Raw genomic sequence first — 12,207 nt, 5'->3', positions numbered from 1 at the left:
ATTTCCTTCCACCTCTTGGACTTTTAAGACTTGTTGACATTTAACTTAAATATAAAATGTTCTAAATATTTTCAGACCATTGTATATATGATTTGACATCTCCAGAAACATTTTGCACCTATATATAATTAATCGGTAATACCCGGTATTACCCGATACTCTCGGAAACCCTTCCGGCGACCCCGAAACGCTTTCGGAACCTGTCGGAACTATTCCGGATATTACTCAAAGAATTCCACAAATATATTCTCATCTCTCCCGTCTCACTAATAGCAGCAGATGGTGATTAACTTAAGCTTGTGACCCCGTAGATTCGGTAAATCATAGTCATGAACGATACCCCTTCGTTTAATACTATACGGGTGAACCTTTGGTTATCATGTGATGTTCCCTTTGCTTCGTGATACTTTACAAAACCTAGTGTGGATTGGTATCCTCCTGAGTCATCACCATGCTCACTATACCGTTGCTCCCGCTACCAGTTTTGTCCATCTTTCTCGTTAACGTGTTCCGGCATCCCCATGACATAAGTCACAAGTGTCTGGCCAGACAATGATGGATGCTGTCACACTGAGAGGGCCCTTAAGAATATCTCTCCATCGTTGGAGGAGCAAATCCCACTCTGGAGCTATCCTGTCACTTGTCAAACTTTCTGGTGCGCCTGAAAGTTGTCATTATGATCACCTTGTTACATATGATGTTTGAACAACACCAAAGCCCACCGTCCGGTAGGAAGTGACCGAGACACTCTCATGGTCTGACGAACTAAAACACATGCCAACTCTCCATGTTATAACAGATGATTTCAGACGATATAATCACATAGTATAACAGGCAAGTATTGGGTCGATTCAATATGATCGTTCTTCTAATGTCATATCCTCAATGTTTTTCGAGGACTATCGTTACACTTAACGATATCCTAAGATCCAAAAAAATTGATCACCAACAACACTTGAGTCGGTCTTAGAGGCGAGACCGAGAACCCATTGTTACTGTTTATCATTTCACACGTGCATATGAGTATTCAACTGAATCGTATATTCTAGGATCATAGCAGTTACAGCATGACATATAAACTATACATTATGAATAATGGAATAATACAATATTATTGCCTCTAGGGCATATTTCCAACACGTCGTATATGCAAATGGGCCCGGAGAGCGAGGGCGGCGGCGCCAGGAACCATCGGACGACGAACTTCCATCGCCTCCGCCTGCTGGTGCGGAGAAGCAGGACTTTGGCATCGCCACTGAGCTCGGGGAGGAGGAAGGGCCCAGGGAGAGGGAGGGGGAGTGCTGCTCTGTGTGTCACCGGCGTATGACTCAAATAGGCGCAGCCAGGCCAGACAAAAGGGCGGTCAGCCCACCTCAATATGCGTAGTAGCCGGAATTGGTTTCTTGAGATGTGTCGTCTGCATTGAAGCGATGACGCCCGAAAGGTCATGTCTGTCACCATCGCTCCCATCCGGTCAAATCACGGGCATCAATGTCGGCCGCTGCATGCTCTGGGCTGGCATGAATGCAGCAGGGCAAGCGCCGCGGGCGTTCGAAGAAAAGCGCGGGAGAGGCAGGTGGTTTTTTTATGGACCAGGACAGTCAGACGCGGGCGTGGCAACAGTCTGGGCACTCGCAAAGTGAAAGTGCAACTAATTCCCAGGTGGTTTGGATAATTCATAACAACATATAGCTCATTGAACCAATATCCATTCAAGTTGATTATTTTAGAAAGTTCAATGATTAGCATGGCATGGACTAAAGATGTGGACCCCTCAAAATGCTAAGGACACATATTGGCAAAAGCTTAAGACTCTTCATTTACATTTTAGTGATCATTGAGTCCATTGGAAAAGCCAATACTATTAAAAGGGGATGATGTGTTGCTTTATGGTCTACTTGCTCAAAGTGCTTAGTGATATAGCTTAAAATCCCCAACCACTTTCTCATTTCCAAATATGTCCAAAACTCAAAGTCAAACTCGGCCCCACCTAAATATCCTATCTGGCGCCACCGAGTTCAGTTGACATAGCCACTGCTAGAAACCCTAACAGTTCGGTCACACCGATACAGTTCTTGGTCTTACCGAGATGGCCCTGCAATCTTTCTGTTTCCCTTCGTAACATTTCGGTCTCACAGAAATGAGCGACCGGTCCCACTGAGTTTGCTTGACCAACTCTCTGTTTGCTCTTTGCTGAAATCGCTCTCACCGAGTTCAAGCAATCGGCTTCACCGAGTTGATGTTTGCCCTAAGCCCTAGCACATCGGTCACACCGAGTTGTTCCAGTCGGTCCCACTGAGATTCCTAACATTCACATTTTGAACTAAATCGGTCTCATCGAGTTCTTCTATTCAGTCTGACCGAGTTGGGTCAAATGTGTGTAACGGTTGGATTTTGTATGGAGGCTATATATACCCCTCCACCCCCATCTCCATTTGAGAGAGAGCCATCAGAACGTGCCTACACTTCCACTACTCATTTTCTGAGAGAGAACCACCTACTCATGTGTTGAGACCAAGATATACCAATCCTACCACAAGAATATTGATCTCTAGCCTTCCCCAAGTTGCTTTCCACTCAAATCATCCTTCTACCATATCCAAATCCATGAGAGAGAGCTGAGTGTTGGGGAGACTATCATTTGAAGCACAAGAGAAAGGAGTTCATCATCAACACACCATCTATTACCTTTTGGAGAGTGGTGTCTCCTAGATTGGTTAGGTGTCGCTTGGGAGCCTCCGACAAGATTTTGGAGTTGAACCAAGAAGTTTGTAAGGGCAAGGAGATCGCCTACTTCGTGAAGATCTACCCGAGTGAGGCAAGTCCTTCGTGGGCAATGGTCATGGTGGGATAGATAAGGTTGCTTCTTCGTGGACCCTTCGTGGGTGGAGCCCTCCATGGACTCGTGCAACCGTTACCCTTCGTGGGTTGAAGTCTCCATCAACATGGACGTACGATAGCACCACCTATCGGAACCACGCCAAAAATCTTCGTGTCTCCATTGCGTTTGCACTCTCGAATCCCTTCCATTTACCTTCATATGCAATGTTTTACTTTCCGCTGCTATACTCTCAGAATTGCATGTTGATGTCTACTACGCAACCTTCTTCTTGTAGACGTTTGATGACCCACAAGTGTAGGGGATCTATCGTAGTACTTTCGATAAGTAAGAGTGTCAAATCCAATGAGGAGCAGAAGGAAATGACAAATGGTTTTCAGTAAAATATTCTCTGCAAGCACTAAAAGTGTAGGTAACAGATAGTTTTGTGATAAGATAATTTGTAACGGGTAACAAGCAATAAAAGTAAATAAGGTGCAGCAAGGTGGCCCAATCCTTTTTGTAGCAAAGGAAAAGCCTGGACAAGTTCTTATAATGATAAAAGCGCTCCCGAGGACACATGGGAATTATCGTCAAGCTAGTTTTCATCACGCTCATATGATTCACGTTCGTTACTTTGATAATTTGATATGTGGGTGGGCCGGTGCTTGGGTACTGCCCTTTCTTGGACAAGCATCCCACTTATGATTAACCTCTATCGCAAGCATCCCCAACTACAAAAGAAGTATTAAGGTAAACCTAACCATAGCATGAAACTAGTGGATCCAAATCAGCCCCTTACAAAGCAACGCATAAACTAGGGTTTAAGCTTCTGTCACTCTAGCAACCCATCATCTACTTATTACTTCCCAATGCCTTCCTCTAGGCCCAAATAATGGTGAAGTGTCATGTAGTCGACGTTCAATAACACCACTAGAGGAGAGACAACATACATCTCATCAAAATATCGAACGAATACCGAATTCACATGACTACTAATAGCAAGACTTCACCCATGTCCTCAGGAATAAACGTAACTACTCACAAAGCATATTCATGTTCATAATCAGAGGGGCATTAATATGCATTAAGGATCTGAACATATGATCTTCCACCAAATAAACCAATTAGCATCAACTACAAGGAGTAATCAACACTACTAGCAACCCACAGGTATGAATGTGAGGTTTGGGTACAAAGATTGGATACAAGAGATGAAATAGGGTTTGAGAGGAGATGGTGCTGGTTGATACGTCTCCGTCGTATCTATAATTTTTGATTGTTCCATGCCAATATTATTCAACTTTCATATACTTTTGGCAACTTTTTATATTATTTTTGGGAATAACATATTGATCCAGTGCCCAGTGCCAGTTCCTGTCTGTTGCATGATTTTATGTTTCGCAGAAACCCCATATCAAACGGAGTCCAAATGGAATAAAAATGAACGGAGAATTATTTTGGAATATTTGTGATTTTTGGGAGGAAGAATCAACGCGAGACCATGCCCGAGGTGGCCACGAGATAGGAGCCCACTCCCACTTAAAGTGGGCGCGCCTCCCACCCTCGTGGGCCACCCGTAAGGCGATTGATGCCCTTCTTTGGCCGCAAGAAAGCTAATTTTTGGAAAACGATCTGGGCGAAGGTTTCAATCCAATCGGAGTTACAGATCTCCAGATATAAAGGAAACGGTGCCAGGGCAGAATTCCAGAACGCAGAAACAGCGAGATAGATCCAATCTCGGAGGGGCGAGAAGCCATGGGAGCCAAGGACCAGAGGGGAAACCCTTCTCCCATCTAGGGAGAAGGTCAAGGAAGAAGCAGAAGAAGGGGGGCTCTCTCCCCCCCTTGCTTCCGGTGGCGCCGGAACGCCGCCGGGGGCCATCATCATCACCGCGATCTTCACCAACACCTCCATCATCTTCACCAACATCTCCATCACCTTCCCCCATCTATATTTAGCGGTCCACTCTCCCGCAACCCGATGTACCCTCTACTTGAACATGGTGCTTTATGCTTCATATTATTATCCAATGATGTGTTGCCATCCTCTGATGTCTGAGTAGATTTTCGTTGTCCTACCGGTGATTGATGAATTGCTATGATTGGTTTGAATTGCATGTTTTATTATTGGTGCTGTCCTATTGTGCCCTCCGTGTCGCGCAAGCGTGAGGGATTCCCGCTGTAGGGTTTGCAATATTTTTATGATTTGCTTATGGTGGGTGGCGTGAGTGACAGAAGCATAGACCCGAGTAAGCAGGTTGTTTGCGTATGGGATAAAGGGGACTTGATACTTTAATGCTATGGTTGGGTTTTACCTTAATGAATCTTTAGTATTTGCGGATGCTTGCTAGAGTTCCAATCATAAGTGCATATGATCCAAGTAGAGAAAGTATGTTAGCTTATGCCTCTCCCTAAAATAGAATTGCAATAGTGATTACCGGTCTAGTAACGTAGTCAATTGCTTAGGGACAATTTCACAACTCCTACCACCACTTTTCCACACTCGCTATATTTACTTTATTGCATATTTATCTAAACAGCCCCTACTTTATATTTACGTGCTCTTTATTATCTTGCAAACCTATCCTATCACACCTACAAAGTACTTCTAGTTTCATACTTGTTCTAGGTAAAGCGAACATCAAGTGTGCATAGAGTCGTATCAGTGGCCGATAGGACTTGAGAGAGTATTTGTTCTACCTTTAGCTCCTCGTTGGGTTCGACACTCTTACTTATCGAAAGAGGCTACAACTATCCCGTATACTTGCGGGTCATCACTAGTGAAGATGTTGATGGAGATTGACCCCCTCCCTATGTGAGGATCGGTGGTGATGATTTCCCCCTCCCGGAGGGAAGTTTCCCCAACAGAACAGCTCCGCCGGAGCCCTAGATTGGTTCCGCCTTGTGGCGGCGGAGTTTCATCCCGTAAGCTTGCTTATGATTTTTTCTAGGGTAAAAGACTTCATGCAGCAGAAGATGGGTACCGGAGGGCCACCAGGGGGCCCACAAGGCAGGGGGGCGCGTCCAGTAGGGGTGGGCGTGACCCCACCCTCGTGGCCAGGGTGTGGGCCCCCTCTGGTACTTCTTTCGCTCAATAATTCTTATTAATTCCAAAAATGACTTTCGTGGAGTTTCAGGACTTTTGGAGCTGTGTAGAATAGGTTTCCAATATTTGCTCCTTTCCAGCCCAGAATTCCAGCTGTCGGCATTCTCCCTCTTCATGTTAAACCTTGTAAAATAAGAGAGAATAGCCATAAATATTGTAACATAATGTGTAATAACAGACCATAATGCAATAAATATCGATATAAAAGCATGATGCAAAATGGACGTATCAACGTTGTTGGGCCTCCAAGTGCAGAGGTTTGTAGGACAGTAGAAAATTTCCCTCAAGTGGATGACCTAAGGTTTATCAATCCGTGGGAGGCGTAGGATGAAGATGGTCTCTCTCAAGCAACCCTACAACCAAATTACAAAGAGTCTCTTGTGTCCCCAACACACCCAATACAATGGTAAATTGTATAGGTGAAGTAGTTCGGCGAAGAGATTGTGATACAAGTGCAATATGGATGGTAGATATAGGTTTTTGTAATTGAAAAATATAAAAACAGCAAGGTAACTAATGATAAAAGTGAGCATAAACGGTATTGCAATGCTAGGAAACAAGGCCTAAGGCTCATACTTTCACTAGTGCAAGTTCTCTCAACAATAATAACATAACTGGATCATATAACTATCCCTCAACATGCAACAAAGAGTCACTCCAAAGTCACTAATAGCGGAGAACAAACGAAGAGATTATTGTAGGGTACGAAACCACCTCAAAGTTATCCTTTCTGATCGATCTATTCAAGAGTCTGTAGTAAAATAACACGAAGCTATTCTTTCCGTTCGATCTATCATAGAGTTCGTACTAGAATAACACCTTAAGACACAAACCAACCAAAACCCTAATGTCACCTAGATACTCCAATGTCACCTCAAGTATTCCATGGGCATGATTATACGATATGCATCACACAATCTCAGATTCATCTATTCAACCAACAAAAAGTACTTCAAAGAGTGCCCCAAAGTTTCTACCGAAGAGTCAAGACGAAAGCGTGTGCCAACCCCTATGCATAAGTTCACAAGGTCACAGAACCCGCAAGTTGATCACCAAAACGTATCATCAAGTAGATTACGTGAATATCCCATTGTGACCACAGATAAGCACATGCAAGACATACATCAAGTGTTCTCAAATCCTTAAAGACTCAATCCGATAAGATAACTTCAAAGGGAAAACTCAATCCATTACAAGAGAGTAGAGGTGGAGAAACATCATGAGATCCAACTATCATATCAACGCTCGCGATACATCAAGATCGTGCCAAATCAAGAACACGAGAGAGAGAGAGAGAGATAGAGAGAGAGAGAGAGAGATCAAACACATAGCTACTGGTACATACCCTCAGCCCCGAGGGTGAACTACTTCCTCCTCGTCATGGAGAGCACCGGGATGATGAAGATGGCCACCGGTGAGGGATCCCCACCTCCGACAGGGTGCTGGAACGGGTCTAGATTGGGTTTCGGTGGCTACAGAGGCTTGCGACGGTGGAACTCCCGATCTATGGTGCTCCTGGATGTTTTCGGGGTATACGGGTATATATAGGAGGAAGAAGTAGGTCGGTGGAGCTGCGAGGGGCCCACGAGGGTGGGGGGCACACCCAGGGGGGCAGACGCGCCTCCCTGCCTCGTGGCCTCCTTGCTTCTTTCTTGACGTCCACTCAAAGTCCTCTGGATCTCGTTTGTTCCAAAAATCACTCTCTCGAAGGTTTCGTTCCGTTTGGATTCCGTTTGATATTCCTTTTCTGTGAAACACTGAAATAGGAAAAAAACAACAATTTGGACTAGGCCTTCGGTTAATAGGTTAGTCCCAAAAATAGTATAAGCCCATTAAACATCCAAAACAGATAATATAATAGCATGGAACAATCAAGAATTATAGATACGTTGGAGACGTATCACATGTGTAGGTTGATTGCGTGACTTGTCGTGTGATCTATCAATCATTTGGATGCATAGACATGCTGAACTTGTGTATATATGAATCTTTTGAGTTGTTGATAGTGAATGTTGGCTATGAATATGAACGTGTCCTGTGAACCTGAGTTTGATACGAATGTTTACTTTTTCTGTTGTACTTGTGTGTGAACTTGTTAGTATGCCTACTGTGGGGTATGTGACGTGTGGGTGTCAACGACACACCTTCTTCCCGAGAAGAATTGCACCTGCTTTGTTAGGATAGCAATGGCGCATTAGCTATTTTTAATCTTTTTGCTCTGTCTTCCCCCCTCCCCCGCTCAACCCCTGCCGTAATGTTTTTAGCCTAAAAACAAACATAGTACTTCGTTGTTTTGGGGGCTTGATGAAAAATCGAGTGCTGGTTTCTGTAGGTTGGCCCACCCAGCAAATGGGCTGCTGGTCCACCACGGACTGGGAGGCTAAAAATACAAGTGTATGGTGCATAGGCAAGTAAAAAACGCCATCGAGAGCCATCCACTGAAAAAAATCGCTCTTGATGTGCTTCTTCAGTCGTGCCGCCGACCCACTCTTTAATCCAGTTCGCTCGGGGATCTGATATCATTTTTTTCTGTAGCGTGAACAAGTATCAGCTAGGCCTAGGTTTTGTATTTTCGCATGCGTAGCCCACGGCATACGGAGACAGTGGTTTCAACTTACTTTTTGAGGTCCATACCGGCCTATGGGCTTTTTCTTAAAGATCGGCAGCCCAATGTATTTTTTTAATAAAACGCAGGTCTCTGTTGTAAGAATAATAATGTTGTGTCCAATTTATGTTTTCCCTTCTAACCACATTATATATATATATATATTATTACTATTATCGTATATTTTATACAGACTTATATATACATTATAAAAACATCCCACGTGTTATTAACTTATAAAAGTAAATGTTTAACAAAAGTTGGCAAGGAAAATCCTAGTTGTTTTTGACTCACAGGCAAGGAAAATCCTAGTGATTGCGTACAAAAGCTTGCGATGATTTTAAGGACCAATGTAACAATAACGCGCTCATTTTTATTTTGAGCAATAACTCGATAATTTGTTAATTATATATATAAACAATGTGCCTCTCCGGTTTATTTTTTTATATTAATTGCTCCTTCTAACATAACATTATATATATATAACGAGCCCAACTAATTCGTGTATTTCAAGGAACTGCAAATGGGCTGGGATTTCTTAGAAAATATAAATGGGCCGCATTGACGCGAAATTATTTTTCACCCAGCCCAGCAAATGGACTGTACATTCTAGAAAACATGGGTTAAATATATGCCACATTTTTGCAGCCTGACATGTGGGCCAATAGGTCGAAGCCTACGCAGGGCGTTGTCAAGTTGGTCAACAAATGATTATGACATCCACAACCATTGGTTTTATATCCAACGGCCAACATGTACCTTCAATCTCTCGTCTTCTTCCTTCAGCGTCGCCGGGACCGCCTGGTCCGGCCTCTGACGGCTAGCGGCTCTGCTTAGCACGCATCGCTACGAAGCACTACCACACCGCCGGCCAGGCTATCCCTCCACCCCTCCACACTTCCTGTTATTCTCCACCGACTAAAGCCCCACGCCGCACCAGAACCAGTTATAACCCTTCTCCTCCTCTCAATCTGCGACTCCACTGCCGCGTCTTCCCATCTCCGAGTCGTTCCCGTCCGGGTCCTCGCCGTTGTCCACTGCCTTGCTGCGCTCGGTGCGGCGTGGTCAACAAACGAGAGTCATCGGAAGGGGACTGTACGTGGAGAGCCTGACGGCTGGGACCCACAAGGTCCATGGTCGCACGCAAGGAAAGTTCCTCCTTATTAAGCTGGAAAAAATGTTTCCTCCACCTGACAGCTGGGACCCATCGGCTGTATCTTCGCACGGAAGGAAGTGCCTCCTTGTTATGCGAAAAAATTATTCCTCCCGTTGATAGCTGGGACCCGTCAGATTTGGTGGCTGACTTGTGAGCCTACTAAGCGGACGTTTACGCAGGGCTTTGTCAACTTAATCAACAATTGATTTTAGCAGCTGGACCGTTGGATGTTAATCCAACAGCCGTGCTCCTTCTTCAACCTCTGTTCTTGCTCCTGTCTCCCGTGGGCAGCACCGCGGCTGTGCTGCCGCGCACCCGAACCAGTCAAGTTTCCCACTCCTCTCCATCTGCGACTCCACTGCCCCGTCTTCCCCATCTCCGGGTCGTTCCAGTCTAGGGCCGAGCCGTCGTCCAGCATCCTTGGTGCGCTTGGCATGGTGTGGTCAACGTGGTCAACAACCGAGAGTCATCGGAAGATGACTGTACATGAGAGGCTGATAGTGGGGGCGCACCGCGCCCATGGACGGATGCATGCAATGAAACGCGGCGTGGTCAATGTGGTCAAGGAACGACTTCCATCGGAAGTGTACTGTACGTGGAGAGACTAACAACTGGGTCCACGGCCGCAACAAGGAAGTGCCTCCTTATTACACAGAAAATAATGGTTCCTCCACCTGACAGCAGGGACCTACTAGACGAGCCACCGTATTTTGTGAAAAAATGTTTCCCCCTGATTGCCGGGACCCACCGGACAGGCCACCGTATTTCGCAAAAAAAAAAACGTTCCCCCCGCTGTCAGCTCGAACCCACCGGAAGTGCCTCCTTATTACGCAGAAAAAAATGAATACTCCCCCAGCTAGCTGGGACCCACCTTGGTGGGAGGCTGACTTCTGGGCCTAGTAAGTTGACGGGGACGGAGGGCTTTTTCAACTTAGTCAATATGAACGATTCTAGCTCCAGTGACCGTACGATGTCCATCTAATGGCCGTAGTGCTTCTTCAACCTCTGGTCTTCTTGCTCCAGCCGCCCAAACCAACGCCGGTCGTGCCGCGTGCTCCTGCCTCCCGTGGCCGGCTATGATGCCATGGAGGCCTCACCGCCCCCTACTACTGCCACCGCTAGCCAGGACATCACTCTACTCATCACACCCCCTATTATTCTGCGGCGACGGCAGCCTCACACCGCAGCCGAACCAATGAACCCTCGTACTCCTCTTCGCGCGGGCTTCCACTGCCGCATCTTCCCCGGCTCTGCGTCGTCCCCTTCCTAGGCCTAGCCGTCGTCCACCGCAGTGGTGCTCTCGGCGCGGCGTGGTCAACGATCGACTTCCATCGGAAGAGTAATGTACGTGGATAGGCTGACAGCTGGGTCCACGGTAACCGCAAGGAAGTGCCACCTTATTACGTGGAAAATAATGATTCCTCCAACTAACAGTGGGGACCCACCGGACGGGCCACCGTATTTCATGGAAAAAACATTTCCCCCTAACTGCTGGGACCCACCAGCTACATATTCGCAAGCAAGGAAGTGCGTCCGGGCAAAAAAAGAACAATTCGCCCCCCTGACTGCTGGGACCCACCAGCTACATCTTTGCACGCAAGGAAGTGCCTGTCAGTCGGGACCCACCTGGTCGAAGCGTACGTAGCATTGTCATTCTGGTCGCCAACGTGTACATACATACTAGTCGATGTAGAGGCGCACACGTGTCGTAGTAGAGGCGCACATGTGTCGTAATAGAGGCGCACACGTAGCATGTACACGTACGCACAACGGCCAGGGTGCAAGAAAGTAAATACGACCACGTACGTACATACGGGCGGGGTCTCGAACGCCTACTCGCGCATACGTACGGCCAGTGCTTGTGTACATGGCTGGGTCAAAATGGAGAAACCGCATCGTCGTCGTGTTCATGGGGAGGCAATGGAATGCATTGTGTTCATCGGTAGGCAATGGAATGCGTCGTGTTCATGGGGAGGCAACAGAATGCGTGGGAGCCAACCGGCTTGGACGGAATAGCCGATGGAAACGAGGCCTAGCGTACTGCACAATTGAGGAAACGGCCTTGTGTTCGACCGGCCACGTTCGAAACGGGATCCTGTTCATCGGGAGGGGTCTGGCGTATCGCAAAACGAAGGAAACGGACTTGTGTTGGACCTCCTATGGTCGAAACTGGGTCCTGTTGATCGGGAGGGGTGTGGCATACCGCAAAACAAAGGAAACGGACTTGTGTTGGAGCACTAGGTCGAAACGGGGGTCCTGTTCATTGGGAGGGGTGTGGTGTACCACAAAACGGGACTCCAGGGGATACTGTTCATCTCCACCGTCGACCTCCTCCAGTCTCCACGGGCTACTGTTCATCCACCGTCGACCTCCTCCAGCCTCCACCCGCGACTGTTCATCCACGGGCTCCTGTTCGTCCAGTCTCCACCGCGTGCTACTCCACCGGCTACTGTTCAACCACTCCTCTCCATGGGCTCCTGTTCAACCATCCCTCCATGGGCTACTGTTCATCTACCCCTC

Source organism: Triticum dicoccoides, chromosome 1B, assembly GCF_002162155.2.
Source record: "Triticum dicoccoides isolate Atlit2015 ecotype Zavitan chromosome 1B, WEW_v2.0, whole genome shotgun sequence".
In the NCBI taxonomy this organism is placed as follows: Eukaryota; Viridiplantae; Streptophyta; class Magnoliopsida; order Poales; family Poaceae; genus Triticum; species Triticum dicoccoides.
Note: the sequence above shows the minus strand (reverse complement) of the source record.